This window comes from Scophthalmus maximus, chromosome 13 (genome assembly GCF_022379125.1).
Source record: "Scophthalmus maximus strain ysfricsl-2021 chromosome 13, ASM2237912v1, whole genome shotgun sequence".
Taxonomy (NCBI): Eukaryota; Metazoa; Chordata; class Actinopteri; order Pleuronectiformes; family Scophthalmidae; genus Scophthalmus; species Scophthalmus maximus.
In genome coordinates this window covers 22985844-23006110 of record NC_061527.1, presented here as the reverse complement: position 1 = coordinate 23006110, position 20267 = coordinate 22985844, and the positions used below count along the sequence as shown (strand labels likewise).

The following is a 20267-nucleotide window of genomic DNA, read 5'->3' as shown; positions in this document are numbered from 1 at the left end:
TTGTTTGCTGCCATTTTAGTCCACCTGACCCAAGTGGAACATCACATTCACGGCTTTCTCCTCCGCTCGACTGTCTTTAAACGTGGTTCAACTCTGAAACGGAAATTTCACTAGTGAACGCAAACTCACTGACCGCTTTATAGGGCACATCCTGATCACCTGCACCGATCACACACAACATTAAAACGACAGTAAACTGTTTTCACGACTCTCATTGTCATGGTTATGATGATGAATGCATAGTTGCGATTGACGAGTGTCTTGGGTGAAAAAGTAAAGACTATTGTTACGAATGGCCTCTGTCAGAGGCATTTTTCTTTACCATTACTTTGTCATTCTTTATACTACGTCACCTCACTTCCTCCTTTGCTTCCTCCTGCGGGGGAACATGCCTTGTTAGAAATGTCAGTGGAGAACTGCTCCAAGCTGACAGGGAAGGCAACAGTGTTGGTCAAATAACCATGCGTTCCAACAGTGCTCTGCAAAGTAGCATCTCGGAATGTGCAACGCGTCTAACCTTTAAAGTGGGATGAGCCACAGTAAGCGGAAGACCACCGCCAGGTTCCACCCCTGTCAGTTCAGAACAGGAACCTGAAGCTCACCAAGCTCAACAACAGATTGCTGGGAAGACTGGACACATGTGGACGGACATGCAGATTGTAGAGGCAGAAATTGGCATCAACAACAGGAAATGTTTACTTTGCTTTTACATTAGCATTTAGTGAAGAGGCAGGTGGGAAAGAAAGGCAGAGAGAGGAGAGGTATGAAAAACTGGGATATTGTGGTGTTAAATAATGGAGACCTGTGTTTCAAAGAACCAAAAAGAAAATATGAATTTAACAGTTAGATGAATCCAGCTAGTTAAAGGTCATTCATTCATACATTCATTCTCACACCATTCAGAATCACATGGGACTGGAGGTGCATCCCAGCATTCACTGGGACAGAAGGCAGCGGGACATCGGGAAAGGGCAGCACACGAAAAGAAACTCGGTTGCTGTGGTACTTTTAAATCCAAAGCGAAAAGAAAAGGAGCTCTCCTGTTTGATTTGATTGACCTGGTTTCAGTTTGTTAAATGAAGTTTCAGGGGGGGAGGGCGTTCGCTCAAACTGTACTTTTCACAATTTAAATTCAGTCCCCAAACTCTATCTGTGTCTCTCTCTCCCGCCTTCTTTTCTTTTATAAATTGTGCATCTAGAATGGGCCCATGGTAGCGGTGAAACTAGGTCCTGGGCTTCAAATAGCAGCCCGTTGTGTCCCAGGGGCCTCGAGCCGAGGAAAGGCCAAGAGAAACAGAGAGAGAGAGAGAGAGAGAGACACACACACACACACACACACACACACACACACAAAGAGCGGGAGAGAGTGAGGGATAGCGGGCAAATTGTTTGATGGAAATTAATATTTGTCTTTTGGTGCGGCAGACATTACCTTATGGACCCATACAGTACAACGGGCATTGTCTAAATCCACTTTCTTATGAATATGCAGAAGCGTAACTGCGTTTCCAGCAAAGTCAGGAGAATTTGGGTGCTGAGGAGTGTGTGTGTGTGAGTGTGTGTGTGTGTGTGTGTGTGTGTGTGTGTGTGTGTGTTGCACATGCACTGTCCCTGCATGTTTCCTTTGATGTGCTCTGGGACTGCTGGCTATTTCCCACTTTGTTTTAATCCCTCACCAGGACCTCGTTATACACCACCCCGTGTGATTTCATGTGAGGTAGCATCCGTGAAATGTGCGGGCGATGCGATGACCTTGACTAGGTAAACGCTGAAGGAAAGTCACTCATGTACTTTCACGTCACTTTTGTCGCATTCAGCCACAAACAATGAAAACTGTCTTCTTTTGTCCCAAGGTCTCCGCTGGAGATTTCAGTTTGCTCCATTTGTGAAATTTGAAATAAGCTGTGAAGGTTGTAGACACTATTTATGGCAACTCGTGACTCAAGGGTCAAGTGTGAATAGCCACCATAAACAGTGAGAAAAAGAAAAATGTATTTTTTCTCATTCTTTTTGTTCTCTTTTCTTTTTCCATCTGACAAAATCGGACCCCCGGACTCCCACAACTACATCTAAGAACATGTTCTATATATAAGATAAAGCATAACATCACTGTAACTAAAGAAGCCATATTATAACCTTTTTTTGACATTTTTTATTGATGATGAATCCTAATTACATTACATTCATTTAATTCATTTACTAATGGATGCCAGGGGGGTTGAAACAATTCATTCATGATCTAATTGACCAGGTTTTACCAAAAATTCGGACTATCGATTTGATAGATTTGTTTATAAAGAATACATGACACACATGCGTATTGTCTTCTCAAATGTAGGATTTTTTGCTGTTTATTTTAAAAAAGGAATTGGTAAAAATGTGATTTATTTTGGGGGCTGTCATTAGACAGGGTGGACGTGGCTCAAGATAAGATAAGATATACCTTTATTCGTCCCACAATGGGGAAATTTGGTCGTTGCAGGAGCACAGTGGACAGACCAAAGCAGAGGTGAAGAGGCTCGTCCACTGACTAACCCAGAATTATGTTTATGGTTGCACTTTGTAGCCTACTTCTACTTCTTACGGTAGTTCAAAGGGTTTTCACAGGCACGTTGTTCAACCCTGCAAACTGCCATGCTCAGTAAATTCACCAGGGGAAAAATGAAAGTGTCCTCCAAAGTCAAGACAGAGCAGTCACTATTTGTGTTGCACTGTCTCAACCTCGGACACCTACGCTGAAATTGCAGCTGCTGTTAATATTATTAAATATGCCCGCGAGGAAGGCCCCTTTAAAAATGTTTTACGGCGGCTTTCTTGCTGTGTATAATCAATGAGACAAATCACGCCAGGCACCTGATGAGAAAATAACGGACAAAAAAACAACAAGGTGGCCGCGAGTATAGAAGGAATGAACACTATTCACTAAAAGAGACCAATGTGAAGTGGGTGTTGGTTGTTTTGAAAGCCATGCGTAATTGCTGAGCAGTGGTTTTACATGCAAGTATGTACATGATGAAAGTAAAAAAAAAAAAAAAGCGATGCTGTAGTCATTCGTTCCTATTCCGTTACTGTATGGTGTCTCTATGCCCTCGCTTCCTGGCTCTGTGATGCATTTCTGCATCTCAACCTCACATAACGCCAACCTGCCTCCTTGCCTCTTTCCTCGGAGTAGCCGTGGAGACCGTGGCAGTGTCACTGTCACCGGCGGCGGCGGCGGCGGCAGCAGCAGCAGCCACTCGCTCGTTCCACCTGACATTCATACAAGCCCCTCGAGCACATGCGTGCGCACACACAGGCACACACACACACACACACACACACAAGATCTCGCTCACCCGAGCACATGCGAGCGCACAACCACACACCAGAGACCACGCTTCCTTGAGTATACACAGCCTCAGACACATGCACATACAGCCAGATCGATGACATGTGGGCGATAACATAACACACCCACACACACGCGCATACACACACACACCTGTCTGACCAGGTCTTGCATTATTAATGCTGTGGCTGCAGCTTTTTAACACAGCAGACTCAGCAGGAGGCGCACACTGGTGCTCCACAGACTGACTGCAGCACATTCGAGCCATTCAATATTTATTCTTTCACATCATCTAGCTGTCACTTCAATCTCGGATCCATTTTGTCCTGTAGAGGGATGACAAGTGTGGACACTGTTTACAAGGAAGCGTGTGACAGCGCCGTCAACGGAACATGTTACGGGGATGCATATCCAATTTGATGCAAATCTCTCCGCGCAGCTCTGTGCCATATTTCAAATCGTCTCATTGTTGGTCAGACAATTGGATCATGGAATAATACGAAAAAGAATCTACACAGAAGCCTTGCCGAGATGTAGCGAGGAGCTTCCCTAGCATGAATTGAGAAAATGGAGAGAAAATGAGGAGAGACGGATTTCTGTTATCATGATCTGGGTGGTGAAAACCGGTGATAGATTCACGCAACAACTGCCGTAATACTCTTTAACCTTTATTTACAGTTAGTTGATAGAAATCCCATTTTAAGCAGTTTGGCACCAATTGATCGGCGTATTGCCAAATAGTTATGATATTTTTTTCCAGTCCTATTCACACTTCAAAGCTAGGAGGCCAAACCAACGAAAAATTGTTCCTGCACAGAAAATAATGAGTTCAAATTCCTTTTTTTTCTCAGACTACAGACAGAGAGCTTGTGCTTTAGCTTATCCGTAACAATTTTTTTAAAAGCTTAACCACCCCGCTGTGGTTGTGTAAAACATGTTGCCTATGCGGACCAAACAGTTAGAAATATTGTACAGTAGCAAGCTTTGGTGTCTCAACTCTCAACTCAGTTTATCTTCACTTTACCTGTTTCACCCTTTTCCACTGTAGTGTCTCTACTTGCTGTGTGTGTGTTTGTGTGTGTTTGTGTGTGCGCACTTTGGGCTTTGTATGAAACCATCAAACGCAGGGAAATTTTAAGTAAAGGCCTTTCTCAAATACAAGTCTGCCTGAAAACTTTTTTGAGTTGTCGGCCTTTGTCAGCCATTGGGCTCCTAAAGACAGTGTTCCAAAGTTATAGTCTACAGTGTACCCCAAAGATCACTCATTGTGTTTCCCCAGTTGCTGCATGACCCCCCCGTCACATGTTAACGTACAATTCTGCTGGTCAATGTTGACGCTTGATGCAGGTATGAATATGTTCTATCCGCCGCTATGTCATTGAACTCGGTGAATGAAAACAGAACTGGATGAATATTGACTCTGGATACAGGGACAGCTTTAGTTTTTTTAAGAAAAAGGCTGCTCTTTTGAATTCTATGCAACCTTTTGGAGTGATTTAATTTTCTTTGAGTCCGGTGTATTAACTTGCTGGTGGAAAGAGAAGCGCCTTAATTGAATTTAGCTTCTGTATATTGAAAATACATCAGGAAATGATTTGGTTGTTCAGCTGCAAAAGGTTTAATTGTGATTTTGATCACACTTACAAAAAGTGCAGCTTTGAGGCAGTGGCGGACTCAGGCTGTGCGAGGGGCAGGGGCGAAAAAATAAAAAGGGCACCTACTGCACGACATGGGTCCCCACCAATGCGCAAAAAGCTAGAATGCATCAAGTATGATGAAATAGTCTTCTTACTCGGAAGGGCATCTTAGAGTGCACCCACATTTTTTGTCATAGGTTGTTGAGAGACTATGCGGTGTGGACCTCATACCCTATTGGGGGGTCCAGTGGCATGAAAATGTTGTACATTTTAAAGTTAAATACATCAATCTGGTGAACTTTGATAGCAATTTAGGAGTATAGATTTATGAAGGACTTTATGCTCTTGTCAACAATTGTGTGCTGTAGCCTTAAACCTATACATTTGTTGTATGGACACTGACCCCCTCCCACATACAAGTACAAAAATGGGGAGAAAGATCTATCTATATTCACGCAAATAATTTGCTTTGCATTCGGTGTGCATGCACCTTTAGAGATATTTTATTTTGCTATGAGAAGTGTAAAAAAAATGTTCGGTTTGTTATGAGTCTATGGCGCAACAAATTAGACTATGGCGGGCCGCCACAGTTACGTCAATGTATGGGAAACCGTGACCTAGAGGAACTTCCTCTCGTTTTTGTCACTCTAGAGGGCACTTTAGTGATGCATTTTAAAAGAGGGGCGGGGGGCGAATGCCTTGAGCCACCAGCCCCCCCTGAGTCCGCCAGTGCTCTTAGGTACCTCCATGTGTGGTTAAATGTATGTGGGTCAACTGTTTGCAGCATGACAGCATGTTTGTTGTTTTTTGTGATGCTACAGTAAGTTGTTAATCTTTGAAGGCCATGTCAGTGATATGATATTATTGTGTTAATTGGACATGCGACAGAGAGCTGTGAGGCTACAGACTTCCGTGCGGGCACTGAGATCATGATGACAGGCCACTGATGCCTTGGACCAAGACCTGTCTGACAGCCAGTGCAAATTACTGTCATTGTGACGTTTTAATAGGAAGGTGATTTTATTCATGTGAATTTTTTTAGATGTGTTAAAGTATGATTGGGGGAGTTTGGTTGGGCGGTTTAGCGACTGATGGGTCACTGCTGTTGGTCAAAGCCAGACAGTTACCAGTGAACTATGATTGTTTTAAATCTGCCCTAATTAATCCAGAGGCATTGAATCGGGATCATCTGGACTTGGTTGCAGAGTCTTTAGTTCTAATGTGTCCTAAAGAGGTTAAATCCTAACCTTGAAGAAGCCTCTTGTATGAAAGGCTGAACGTCTTCAAGAATCTACAACCAAGTCCAGTTGCTTCTGACTGTAGGTCATTGGCATGATGGGCAAGACCAGACCAGACCGCCGTTGCTTGACAATTAGCCTCTTGGATTTCGAGGGAGCACCCTCTAACGGTGGGGATCCAGTTCAAATGTGGTCAAATGGGCCGCTTGCTCCCTACGCCTGTGAAACCAACAATTTATTGATATTTGGAAACTGACTTGCGGGCTGCGCTGAGTGACGCATGGGCAGCATGGGGCCGGGGTCGCTAGTTGCATCCCTGGTCTATACCATCGTATCTACCACGACTCCTCCAAACTTCATGCAAAATTGTCTGGATGTGTAAATAACCAATCATTTCGCTAACACTTCTGCCTTAGTGTGTAGTCGTGGTTTTTTTGTACCTACATGGTGATCAATAACATTAAGTAATGCTTTTGATTTCTTATGTGAAAGATTTCTTATGTGTCTTGTGGGAAACATGGAGCTGACATGCAACACTGGTTCAGATTCAAAGTTATAGCTACTTGACCAAGACCACATTTAGCTGAAATTTAAATTGACAACCCAAATTGGTTGAAAAATATTTCAACAGGACTGCTTGATGATCTGGTTTTTTAATTATGTCTGGCCATCTGGTCTTCCTTTTTTTTTGCTCACTAAGACAAACACAATTGAGTGAGGTCTTTCGTCCAGAGCAGAAGGCTGGAATAAGATCATACACTGACAGAGAAACAACAGGAAGACATATGAAATGGTAATGCACTTACAAGTTCTTACCTTTCAGCATCAGGACACTGCGTCAGTTTGATTTTCATTTTTCATTGGCATTAGTGATTTATCATTTATGTAATCATAATGTAAGGCAGATTCATTTAATGCCAAGATGGTGGCCGCTCTACATGGAAGACGGCTGTGAAGAAATGTTCTCGATATTGCAGTTTATGGGGTTTGTCGTCCCTAATATGGATTGAATTTGTGTGGATCTTGTTATGGTTGAAGGCATTGAAACTATAATTATTGATCAGCATCATTATAGAAATATATGCTTGAAGAACCTCAGTATTCAGTATTCAGTAATGGTAAAACTACATTAATATGACAACGATATAGTAACAGTTATATGTTTAGGTTAAGTCATATTATGTATCTTAATAACCATGCCTATTTGCAATAATATGATTTTGTTTACATATTCACATGTTATATGATGATTAACGATTAGACGATTAGAAGATCCTCAAAACAGGAGGGATTATGTAGAAGCAGACATGTCCTGGTTGTAAACAATATCTTGTTGATGCTAACTTTGTATGCTGGTGCTGATGTGTCCTTGTGTGACCAATATCTTGTTGAGCTTATCTAGTATGTTGACTTAGATGTCAGATAACAGAGAATACAAATGTCATGTACAGTCATATGGACTTTGACTCATCTTTGTGTTGTACTGTGAACAGTATACTGAAATAAATGGCTCTGCATATTGGCCTCCCCGACCTGTCTTTCTGCAAATCTTGACATTATGAAAAACGCATTATAAGTGGATCGTCCTCAGGACTCCAGAAGATCTTGTTCAGTGTTCACATGTATGTATCCATCTATTTTTGTCACTCTCACAATGAAACTACTCTACACTTCCCACTCAAGTTCTGGAGTTTGTCCTCGAAGCTCTCAGGTAGCTTCCGTTTCGACCAGGTTTTCTGGGGGTCATCCCTATGTTCCCTCATTTCTATGACAATTTCCCCCCATCAAAATTAGGCCCTATGTTCCCTCAAGGATTACCCCCCCTGTGCTCCATCAGCCCTTTGTTCCCTCATTTCTATTAAATTTCCCCCGCATAAAAATGATGTCCTATGTTACGGGTTAGGATGAGGGAACAAAGGGCTGCGTGAACATAGACATGCTCCCGGATTTCTGTCCAACACATTTCTCAATTTCTCAGCCTCTCACCATTCCAATGGGCTACCATCAGAACCATTTCTGGGTTCTACTTGGTACCGCACAACTGTGTCCAATCCGGTTCAACAATGTCACTGAAATGATCCTGCCGTATGTTTACCAGCTGTCGTCTTCTCAGGTCTGGATTGGCCGGAAACCCATGAAAACTTAGTATGCCATTAAATTTCGGAGAAAAAAAGGGGGACACAGCAGTTCTCTGATTACTTCATCTGTTTTGGACATTTTCCTGTGAAACATTCGTGACATAACTCTGAATAAAGTAGTGAGTAAACAATAACGGTAAACAGACTGGAAACAGACGAGCAGCATTATTTTGAAACGGACGTACGTCACGATGCCTAGTGCATGTAGTCCATTGCTTCTCTTTAACATTTCCTAGTGAGAGACATTTTGTGAAATGACACTTTAAAATGCAGGTACCTGTTCTCTGCACCTACGTTAGGCACTCCCTGCCAGGAGAAGATTAGCCGGAGCAGACTCAGCGGGAAACTGAAATTAAAATGTGAATAGAAAAGGTGAAGGTTACCAGGGGGGCCGATTCAAGTTCTCTTTTCAGACAAACAAGTTTTCTAACTTCTATTTTAGGAACATTTGTACTCACTTTAGTCTTATGCCACCAAAAATGTTACCACTTATAACAGGCCATTTGAGCTGTCAGCTCCTTACAGTGCCGATTTCCCATTGTTTTCATATTCATTTTTCTGTCACACTCCAGATTTGGCATTTAATTGTGATGTAAAATGTAAAACACTTCATGGAGATTAGGCCGCTGAAAACCCCTGAGAAGCAGAAAGGGTTATTTTCAGAATATTATGCTTTATATCTGAGGTCAGGAGGGTTGCATGAAATAGTGACACTATGTTTTACACTCTCAGGACAAATCTGGTTCTTTGCTGTTGTCTGATTTTTATTGATCTGACTTTGTGTCAATGAGGGTGACTATTTTGTCACTGCTGCTGATGTTCTGCTGCCATTGTGCTACTACATTTGGCTTCACAGACTGTCCATTCCAGTGTTTCCCATTAATTACTTGACTGTAGAGGTCCGCCATATCCTTAATTTTCCCTCCACAGTTTCACAATGAACCTTTTTCTTTACACTTTCAAGATCACTAACTTTATGTCTTGCACTGTTGTTTCATTGTAGAACTGCGTGCAGCACTCTTTGCCTCACTCTTGCGCTCTTTCTTTCTCCATTGGCAATCCCTCCATCGATGTGCCATCAAATCATGCTCTTTTGGTGTATATTATTCAGTAGTAAAGCTCGGGGTTGTTTGTTTTGCTTTTACTATGTGGTAATGAGTCAGTCCAGTATCCCTTGTATTTCTGTCTTTCTCTTCCATGTCAGATCCCACATTCAGAGTGTAGTGTGGGCATGATGAAGCAAGGTATAAAGTAAGCATGGTGAACTGATGTGTGTCACATCCAACTTTCATGCTGGAGATTGGAATTGACGTCACTTTACAGAACTGGAGTTGACATTTGCCTCTTTATAAAAAAATATACTGCACAGTATTTCATTAAGTACCTGTTTATGAAACCGGCTTATTAATGCTATTAATCAATCGGCCACTCATGTGGCAGCAGTGCAATGGATACAAATCTGGATGATACCAGGCATGAACATCAGTTAATGTTCTCATTAAAAACATCAGAATGGACTGTGGCGTGAATATTGGTGTCCCGACTGGATTGTTTCTGACTTCATTTGCTGTGGACAAAAAACACATTATTGAGGAGGAAGATTAGAGGAGAATGGCCAGACTGACAGAAAGGCTGGAGTAATTCAGATAGCCACTCTTTACAACTGTGGTGAGCAAAATAAGCATCTCAGAAAACAAACAACACATCCAACCTTAAGGAAATCTGAGGCTGCAGTGGACACACTCGCTAACACAGTCTGAAAAATATAGCCTGTTCTGATAAATCTGGATTTCTGCTGAGGCTGCAGGTGGTAGAGTCAGAATTGAATATGAATTTGAAGGTTATCAACCTGCCTTTTGTCAACAGTCCACGCTGATGGCGGTGGTGTCATGGTGTGAGAATGTTTAGGGGGCAGTAAGCGATTCTGGAGAGAGCTTGTCTCTCTCTTTGTAGTTGTTGTGATTTTACTGCACTGGCCGGGCCGGTGAACCCATGATCGCAGAGAAGTGTTGTGTTGTGCATCCATTTTTTCCTCTTTTTTTTTCCATTTACAGAACCAGGGCTGAGCCGGAAAATCCCGGATTTGTTGTCCAGCCAACATATTCGCTGATTTTTACAAAACGCGAATTGCTTTAGACTCGCTTTCTGCCCCTTTAATATCAATCAATCATGGTTTGAATGTCAGTCTGTCAGAGTATTGTTGCTGACCATGTTCTTGCCTTTATGGCCACATTTCGCCATCTCCTAATGGCTACTTCCAGCAGGATAATGCCCCAGGTCTCAGGGCAAAAGTCGTCTCAAACTGGTTTCATACACATTTAGTGTGTTCAGTGAGCTTCAGTGACCTCCCCAGTCACCAGGTGTGAATAAAGTAGATCACCCACTGTGGTAGGGATGTGTTAGAGCAGGAGATTGGCAGCGTGAATGTGCTGCAGTCAAGTCAACATGGAGCAGAATCTCAAAGGAAAGTTTCCAAAATCTTGTGGAATCAATGTCATGTGGAATTCATACAAAGAATTAGTATGTTGTCCCCCTATGAAGTGTTAAGGGGGGTGTATATTTCCCACTTGTGTTCAATCTAATAAGTGTTTTAAAACACAGCAGATTGGATTGTGAGTTTGAAAATCTGTAGATTGAACATATCTATGGATATCATCTCAACTGTTTCGTCAACACTGTATATTTCCACAGGTTTCAGCATTGCTGCAGGCTGTTGTATCAACATCTATTCCGTGTCAAATCATTCGGTAAGCTCTCTCTCAGTCTCTCATGTGCGCATTTTTGCCATATAATCCATACATGAGTTACTCCACCGCTGCAGGCTCAAAAAGGCATGAGTGCTGCACTGGGGGGAAATTGCCGACATTTGAGAGTTCCGCCTGCAATATTTTGTCATTTCACATTAAATGGTGTGCTCGTGGATCACGGTTGCAGTCAAGTCAAATTAATGGCATGCAGCTCGAGAAGCAATGTGATCTTTGCACATCGTTCGACTGATATTTTCTGTTCAGATTCGGCATAAAGGCTGCCGTTATTCCGGGACAGCTTTTGAGCATCGCATTTCAAAGCGCAGCCGTCTCCCACTGAGGTTGAGCTGCCTGAAACGATGTCTCAGCGCTCGCTTTCCCTTCTGTGCCCTCTGATAGTGCTCCTAATTTAGCATCAGTCAAGGCGTTTTATCTTTAGTGACCAATCAGGCGTGGTTTGTTTCAATTTTCAGCCCCATTGGGATATTGCAAGATCCATTCCACAGAGGTAAACTCAGACATTCATGGATGGTGAGATAGAGACAGAGAGTGATATGAAACATGGAGCACTTTCTGTTACAGAAGCTGCAACCAAACCTGGTGAGTGCCACCTACTGAGCAATATTTATTTCCCACTGAAGGTGTGTTTGGTGACCATGTGGGCTCATAATGTACTGCAATGTCTATTTTATATGTATGTGTGCAGTGGAATGAAATGAGAAAGACTTAAGTATTATATGGAAACTGAGCAGGGTGTAGAGCAAACACATACACACAACTCACACTTAGAGCTCCCAGCAAACTTCTTTTAACAGACAAAAATAACTGTTTAACAGAGCTCTTAGAAGAGAGAACCTACCAAATAGGACACATTTGCTAAGCACCACGCAGGGAATATTAAAAAATAAGAAAAAACAGATTGTTTTCAGCCTCTATAATCACATACAACACTTTTGTGAAGGATATTGATGCTTTCGTTGAAAAATACACTGTTTTGCTTATTACAAAGGTAAAAAACTTTTGATGCAGACCATGAAAAGTAAGGCTGAACCTGAAATGTTGTCATCAAGAATAAAAAATACAACGGCATATTGGGCCATTGTTGGAAAACAAAAGCAGAAGTGTCTGTGGAGATATTGAAGCGATGTAGTTCCTTGAAAAACAAAACACAATTTTTTGCCTTTTTTTCTTGGAGATTTGCGATTTTTCTTCTAAATTTGCACGTTTTTTCTCAGAAATGTACCACTTAAATCTCAGAGAATTTCCAAGTTTTTTTCCTCGCAATTTTGGGACTTTAATGTCAGAAATTCTGTGTTTTTTCTCGAAAAATTACCTCCCTCTTCCGGCTCCGTATTTGTTTTCTTTCTACAATGGCCCTAATACGCCGTCGTAAGAAAACCTTACACACTGGATAATCTAGTCAATTAGTAGTGCAAAAGCACAACATTTGTGAAGATGCATACAACCAAAAGGTTTTCTAATAACCAAATAAATCACTCAACATTTGCCTAAAACAAAGAGTGATTGATATGCAATCCTGAATACAAAATGTGTTTGAATGCAAAGCCACTTGGTATAGTGTGGATCTGACACACGGGACGACTTTCTCTTCCTTCCCTCTTCTTATTTTCTGTCCGCTTCCCTTTTCCTTTGTTCTCTCTATTTTCGATGTTCCCAAAAAATAATTACAGAATGTTCATGTAAATATACCTTGTCAAAATAGAGAGGAGAAACTTCAATCTGTGGACTGTTGGCAGCATTGACCATGGATATTAATAGTCACATTACTCTAGAAATCAGGTAAAATTCAGAGCTATCGAGCACATCCATAAATCAAGCAAACATTGCTCATGCATGCAATTTCATATTTACATCAACTTGAATCAATACCATGACTGACATTTATGTTAATATTTTATGATGATATCATTGATTTCATAACACTAATGTCTTTTGATTTAAACTGCAAAAGAACAATTTCTTCTCTGCGCCTGTTTTTGTGGTCGGGGATATTGTTGGGACACCGTGAGTCCACAGCTGTTTTTGGACTTCACTAAATGGGCCCCTTTTTCCACCATAATTTTATAATAATGTAAGTGAAAGTGAAACTTACGTTCAGGTTGGCATCATTTCCTATTGGAATTTTTATAATCTCATGAGCTAAAACAAAGTAGTTAGGGATATCTTGACCAAACCTCATGTTTATTTGTTCTCGCAGATGGCCGCCTACCGTACAGACAGATTTGCATCCATCCCGGAACTGTTCAGGCCAATCACAACCACTTATCTAAATTTACTGAGATGGCTGCTGCTAATGTCTTCTGTTGAACCCGCTATCGTGACCGTACTGGCCTTTATATTTTCACTGATAGAAGAACACACAACCCCCGGAAAACTGCTTCCACATTTCCGCTGCGTCACATTTTTGTTACTCTGATTGGTTGTGGGTTTATCCAATGGCGTCCAGAGGCATTTTGGTTCGCAATCGTTGATTACGCCCCTGAGGAAACAAAAATGAGTTGAAAGGTCCCAGACCCAATTCACAAAAGGCGAATGAGCCTTTTGTTGTTGGGCTAAGTTAGAGCGAATGTAGGTAATATTGGCTCAAAAATGGCAGAAAGCATTAATAAGATGCTCAGTGCTGTACATGGTATTGTAAGCCGACTTCTGAACAACTGACATCAGTACATTCTCTTCATAAACATGACAGACCTGCACTTGTTTGGTCGTCAACCTCTGACATGAGAGCAATGTCAAAACAAAATTGGAATCCAGTCTGTTTTCATGTGGCCAATTTTGTCCAAAACCTGTGCTTTTCTTTAACATACAATTCTGACAGAACAAGCTAATGTTGATACGAGTAAATGTACACTGCATGGACCGAAAAACTGTGTCATATTCAGATCCCTTAGTATGGTGGAAATAGGCTCCCCTCCTGGATGTTAAGCCTCTCATTCTGATTTTCAAATTTCTTGCAGGCAGAGAAGATTTCTCACCAGTAACCCGACAGGAAGTAAGTCCTTTTATTTATTAAGAATCTTGCACGAAAGGACGGGCTGATTTTTTTTAAGAGGAACGTCTTGCCAATGCGCAGCTTTAAAAGTGTCTATCAACGTGTCCGACCCGCTCTCGGCTGCTGTAGTCTGAGCTCTACACTGGAACAGATGCCCTATTGTAACTTTCTCCCATTGTCCGTCTCGCCGGCTTTTTTCTTTCCCCTGTCTGTTCCCACTGTTCCCACCCTCCCTCTCCTTCCCCTTCGTACTGTTCCTCTTTCTCCCGTAAGCCTCTAATGGTGATTAGCTGTGCCGTACTGAATGTGTCCCTGTGTCTCCTCTCGCACGAGGAGTACAAGTGCTGTCACTGAACTCAGTCCCGCTCTGTTAACTGAGCTGCTGATCCTCCTCAGATGAACGGTTGGGATACAGTATGGGAATGCTGTTTAGGGGTTCAAGTTAGTGCTGTGTGTGTGTGTGAGCAGGTGTTTTTGTGCGTGCATGTATGGTTGCCTGAGTGGACTCTTGTAACCAACGACGAAGCTATGTGACAGAGCTCTTACTCCAAAACACTGTTTGTTTCTCAATGTGGCGGTGTGATAATACAGTCACACACACACACACACACACACTTATTCACCCTCTTAGATCCCCGTCACGGAGCCAGGACAAAGGTGTCAAGTACAATAGGGGTTAGAGATACTTGAGCCCTTCTCAGATGTGCCGGTTCAGCACTTTGACTCCAGGGTGTATCTGTGCATGTAGGCCAAATGTACAACTGTCTTTGCATTTCCCTAAATTACAATGTTGTTGGTGTTGTTTTTGTTGTTGTTGTTGTTGTTGTTGTCCATTACCCTCCTTCTCTCAGGCTCTGAGATAGGGAAAAAACAACAAAGCACCAACAAGTATCTGCTAAAAAGTGGGATAAAAGCAACTTATTAGTGTATATCCAAGAATTTTTTAAACCCAGTAGGATATTTGGTTTTTCGAAGGAAGCCCACTTGAACTAATTGGAACATTAAGAGACATTGTGCTGCAAAATGAATATTTTTTACTATTTAAAGTCCTTTTTTTTTCATAATTAATGCTTTTAATGTACTCCAGGCTGTCAGTACTCTGTGTTATCACTGGTGTTAAACACTTGGACTGGTAGTAATTTAACATTTCAGTCAAGAATCTGAAGAGTTCTTCCAGGTCATTTGACAAATCTCTAAATCCTTTCGCACTAAATTCACCGTAACCACTTGTTTGCATATTTATTACAAATTTTCTTGATATTATGTATTTTATATTTCAGATAACAATTTTTCAAAATTGCCAATAAGGCACCCTTTACAAAGGGGATAATATACTATCTTAACTAATGCTTTAATGACAGTTAGCAAATCATTTCCCGCAGTAGATGTGGAACAAGCTGTCACTGACCTTTGGGGTAGCTGGTTGAAAAAACTGAAAATAGATAGAAAACAGCTTCAGATTGGACTTTTTTCCCTACAATTTCTTAACCACTCTATAACATTTACAACTGTTGTTAAGGTTGGAAGACTTGTTTCTTCTTCGGCAGCCTTCACCTCATCTTCATTTTAATGCACGGGAATCTCTTCAGTCAGACAATCTCTCAACATCACGTTTAGGATTCATTTCGTGAAATTAATGAGGGTGGAAGTTGGTTGAGGCAGGACATAATAGACTTCACCAATGTGCCTGCAACTACAACTGCAACTCAGTCATTAGCACATTTCAGCGGCTTACACAGGAAGTGTTGCACATGCTCCACAGCCACTGCTTTGATCCACCGAGCCCACTCCAGTAGGTTTGTGTTGTTCGGTTTGCTGCAACACTTTGTCGACTGAAACGTGTGACATGACCGGTGCTCCCTGCACTTTGGGACCAGATGTCAAAGAGTCATCGTGAACGACTGGCGTCTCAAAACACTGGCTGATTTTTTTTTAATCAGCCAGTCAATTAGCTGCTCTCAGAGCCTAATGGGACTCTAAGCGTGTTATTAAAGTCAGGTGCATTGAAAAGGTCAAACAGAGTCTGCATGTACCTTTTTTAAATTTTTAACAGGTGCTTAATTAATTCAATCAAGTTCTGGGTCATTCACAATTAGATCTGAGTCACGTCTAATAGAGTGAAAGGTCACGAGCGGTGTTTTACTTACTAACACCACTCAATGTTTGATCATTTTACATGTACAGTTGTATGACACTTATATATTTTTTGATGCCATTAACATTATTGCTCGACACATAAGAAAAACCCACTAACAGCCAGGGAGTCCAGTAAAATCTGCCTTATTCAAAACACATTGCCTGTATGAGAGCAGTGAAATTTACAGACGTATGTGTTTACTTGTTTAGCCCCACTGATGTCGGGTTGGCTGATAATATCAGCCAGTATGAGCCTTTCACAGACATATTTGTATTTGTTTTTATTTGACGATATGAAAAGTTTTATTATACATAATAAACATGCAGAAAAGATAGGCATTTATGTTTTACAGTTTATTTAATCAGGTTCTACATATTTGAGTGTATTTGTTTTCTTTGTATTCAGTTAATTAAATGTGTATTGTTGATATATTAAATTAAAATTGATCTAAATGGCTTGCTTATGTACAAACTAAAATACCTGATTTTATGTAGTAGTGCTTTGAGATGTTTTTCCCTGTTTCTCAGGGTACAGTCACTAAAGACTAATATGTTTGTGCAGTCGAATATACATTTATAAATATGGTTGTATAGGTAAGAGTGTATGTGCGCATATATACAAATAAGACTTTCAGTTCATCAGTAGCGGCCCGTGTTCATAAATTCTAGTGGGGCAGATGATAGCCACGCCCACTTTACATATCGTTATTTTAATAATTACGTTTATAATATTACACATACTTATTAATAGACAGTAATAAACATACCAGCCAGCAGCAGATATAATGCTGCGGTAGTCAATACAATTCAAAGATAACAGGTACAACCAGTGTGCGTGACAAAGAACCACCCACTATAAACACGGCTGAACAACACAGAAAATCAAATGAAAATGACATGTTTTGGGGAGCTGAAACTTCAAGTGCTCATACAAAAGTAAATAAAAAGAGCTACTACTGTCTATCATGTCACAGTCTCATCCTGTCACCTCACCTGGAACTTGGCACGCTGATCTTTCAGATGTGCAAATTTATTGATCACAGCTTTATTGAAATCAGGGATGGGGTGGGGCCCAATGTAGAGTGACACACTAAATTGAGACTGAATCTCTGAAATGACTATCTCAACTTTCAAAAATCTAGAATGTTGACTTACTTATAGAATAGTAGCAAAATTATCAATGTATGATGTATTAACGTGGAAAAATAGTTTAAGAGGAGGAACTAGGTTTTGGTGTGGATGATTTTTATAGTGGGGTACTGCCCCACAGAATGGGCTGGCCTGCAGTTCATACAAGTAATGGATCTTCCCCCTTACACTTCACAGGAAAACTTCTGACTCCTCTAATGTTGGCCCATTATGTAGGTTTATACTCATGCCTCATGGCTTATAAGGACAGACAAGCCTCCTCCGCTGTTGGCGATCTGTGGCTGACTTGGCTCAAAATCAGTTCCTTACAGTTTTGCTTTTCATGACCATGGCAACCCATCTATCTCTCTCTCTCTCTTCTAGTTAATTAATTATTTTTGGAGTGTGCACTGACATTTCATTTGAAACGCTGTAGTCTTCAGACACTGCAGGTTGAAGATTGGACAGTGTATCTCTATACCCATACCGTTTGGCGTGTAATTGAGAAACCAGGCGCTGGCAGTCCACGACCAGCTTGGCAGCCCGACTGCACATCATCCCTTCCTCAGCTTCCTGTAGCTCCTCTCAGATTTATTTCTTTAGGATATTTGCCTTAAGATTTGTGTTCATAGCTTGCCCTCAGGGCTCTTCTTGATACCCAAATGGTAGGCTAAACTGACAAAATTAATTGGTTTCTCAATTGAAAAAGAAGACTCAAAAAAAGTAAGATGTAAGACATACTATAATCTGTATCTCGTTTCCATCTTCTTAAACTTCCAGTCAGTAGGAAATAGTACTTTGCAACCCTGGGCCATCAGGACCTTTTCCTGTTAGGGCCATAGGAATCTTTGCAAGGTGATCATTGAAAAATATTGCCGGGGCCCTCTTCAAAGGAGTACTTTGACATTCAGACTTTTAAGGGTGTATCTCATCACTGGGTCCATGCCAAAAAAGAGAAAAGAAAAAGAAATGGCATGTTGACAATGTGTTACATTTGTCACTGAAACCTTAAAAGTGACTCTGCCCACATTCAGCTTTCAGGTCCAGTTGGTGGAAATAAGGAAAGCTGAGTGGAGAATGTTACAAACTGAAGCCGAAGGACAAATGTTTCGACATTTTACCTAATAATTACTTGGTAGTACTTGGCATAGCAAAATGACCAGCGGGAATTCCGAAAATGTCAAAATGCCCCTAAAATATATTTTAGTCAGCGTGATAAGTAGCCCAGTAGATGAAGAGCAATCTAAATCAGACTTTCAAGCTTTCATCCAGACTCTCATCTCCCCCTCTCTGTTCATTTTTAAGTGGCTTCGGCTGCAGCGAAGCTCAAAACCAAGCTTAACAGTAGGCAAAGTATTATCCTCCTTTCATGCAAAATCTCATTAAATTAGTTATCCAGCTTCTGTGAATCTTACTTTCCATTTGCCACATGTTTTTTAATGCATTATCATCACCTCATTTCAACCCTCTAAACTTTTACTTCTGCCAAAACACTGTGGGAGCCGTGCATCGAGTGGCTGTCCTTTGCTGGGAGGTTATTGATGAGTTGCTAATGAAAGGCCTATTAAAAGCGAGCAATATTGATCCACCGAGGACCTGACGACAGTATCATTGCAACAGGGACACAATTGAAAAAGACATGCACTGCCATGAGGCTGAAGAACAAGGATGAAATTATCCGATGCACTGCTCCACCCTTGGTCTTGTTATTTATTTTATGAAAGTTAATATCTGTTACATTTCTCTCTCTCTCTCTCTCTCTCTTAGTTTTTAATCTCAAATTTGAACGCAAATGACTTCCATTACAAAAGTGGGAGGCAATGAATCAATATTACACCATGCTTCACACTTCCCTCCCATACATTGACGTTCATTCATTGTCATGGATTTTAGTGCAGCTTCTAAACTGTCCCCCTTATTTCTAACCAACAGTTAAAAAAGGAAGAGAGTCTGTATGATTCCACTGAACATGAACCATCTTCCATCCAGTAATGTTTATATGACTTGTTTCAAGTTAAACCCTTTCTTCTGAGAATTCTTGAAAGCTCTGCGACTTAGTTGTCATAAAACCTGTTCAAACTACGAACCCACCTTAGTCCATAAGTGACAGGTGGCTATTGTCTGGATACTAAATATGAATCAGGTGATGAGATTCGCTAAGCATACGACTTGGAACAGGGAAAAGTTTAACCTGATCAACTCCTCACATGCAGCAATTCTATGTGTACATTCATTTACTTTACTTAAAGGAGACATTTTATGCAAAAATCCCTTTTTCAGTGTTTGTGCACATAAATGGTTGTATCTGTGGAGCCTGCCAGTCCACGAACTGTGAAGAAAGTCCACCCTGTCGTTTTTTGGGGAGCTGGCTAAACCCATACAGCCTGGCTCTGAACAACTGGTTCAGATTTCTCTCCCACTCTGATGTCACAGTTGGACTCTTTTGGGTTAACCCTGCCTGCAATCTAAGAATTTCCACTTGAAGGACTGTGACATTTCCTACACAGTTTGAAATTGGTTGACCTATCACAACAGACTGGGCCGCTGGCCAATCAGAGCAGACTGGGGTTTATCAGGAGGAGGGGCTAAAAATAAATCCTGGCGTTTTAGACATGAGTGAAAAGAGGTGGTGCAGGAATTGGCAGTATGAGAACACTGATGCCTTTTCTGAACAGTAGAGCATGTAAACCTGAATATCAGCCTAATGTGTCACCTTTAAAATTATCTTTCAGAGTAAACCACTTAGCAGTGTTTTTGCATCTGATAAACCCTTTAAAACTGTAGATGTGTTACTTAAACAGGACTTCCTGGATCATACCTGAAGCGAAACGGCAACACCGACCCCCTCCACAGTTTTGATGCAGTGGCTTAGACTAGACTGCAGCAGTTTTTTTCTCTCCAT

The 20267-nt window shown here is 41.2% G+C and overlaps 1 protein-coding gene across 1 annotated transcript in view; it reads left to right on the top strand.

Annotated features, from left to right (window-relative positions):
* Positions 1-1675: 1675 nt before the first annotated feature.
* The window catches only part of LOC118318635 (inactive N-acetylated-alpha-linked acidic dipeptidase-like protein 2), a 398478-nt gene continuing 379886 nt past the window's right edge, over positions 1676-20267 (top strand). The window contains exons 1-2 of the mRNA XM_047336974.1: positions 1676-1761; positions 14067-14101. The gene's annotated coding sequence lies outside the window, so the exon portion shown is untranslated. The remainder of the gene's footprint in view (positions 1762-14066; positions 14102-20267) is intronic.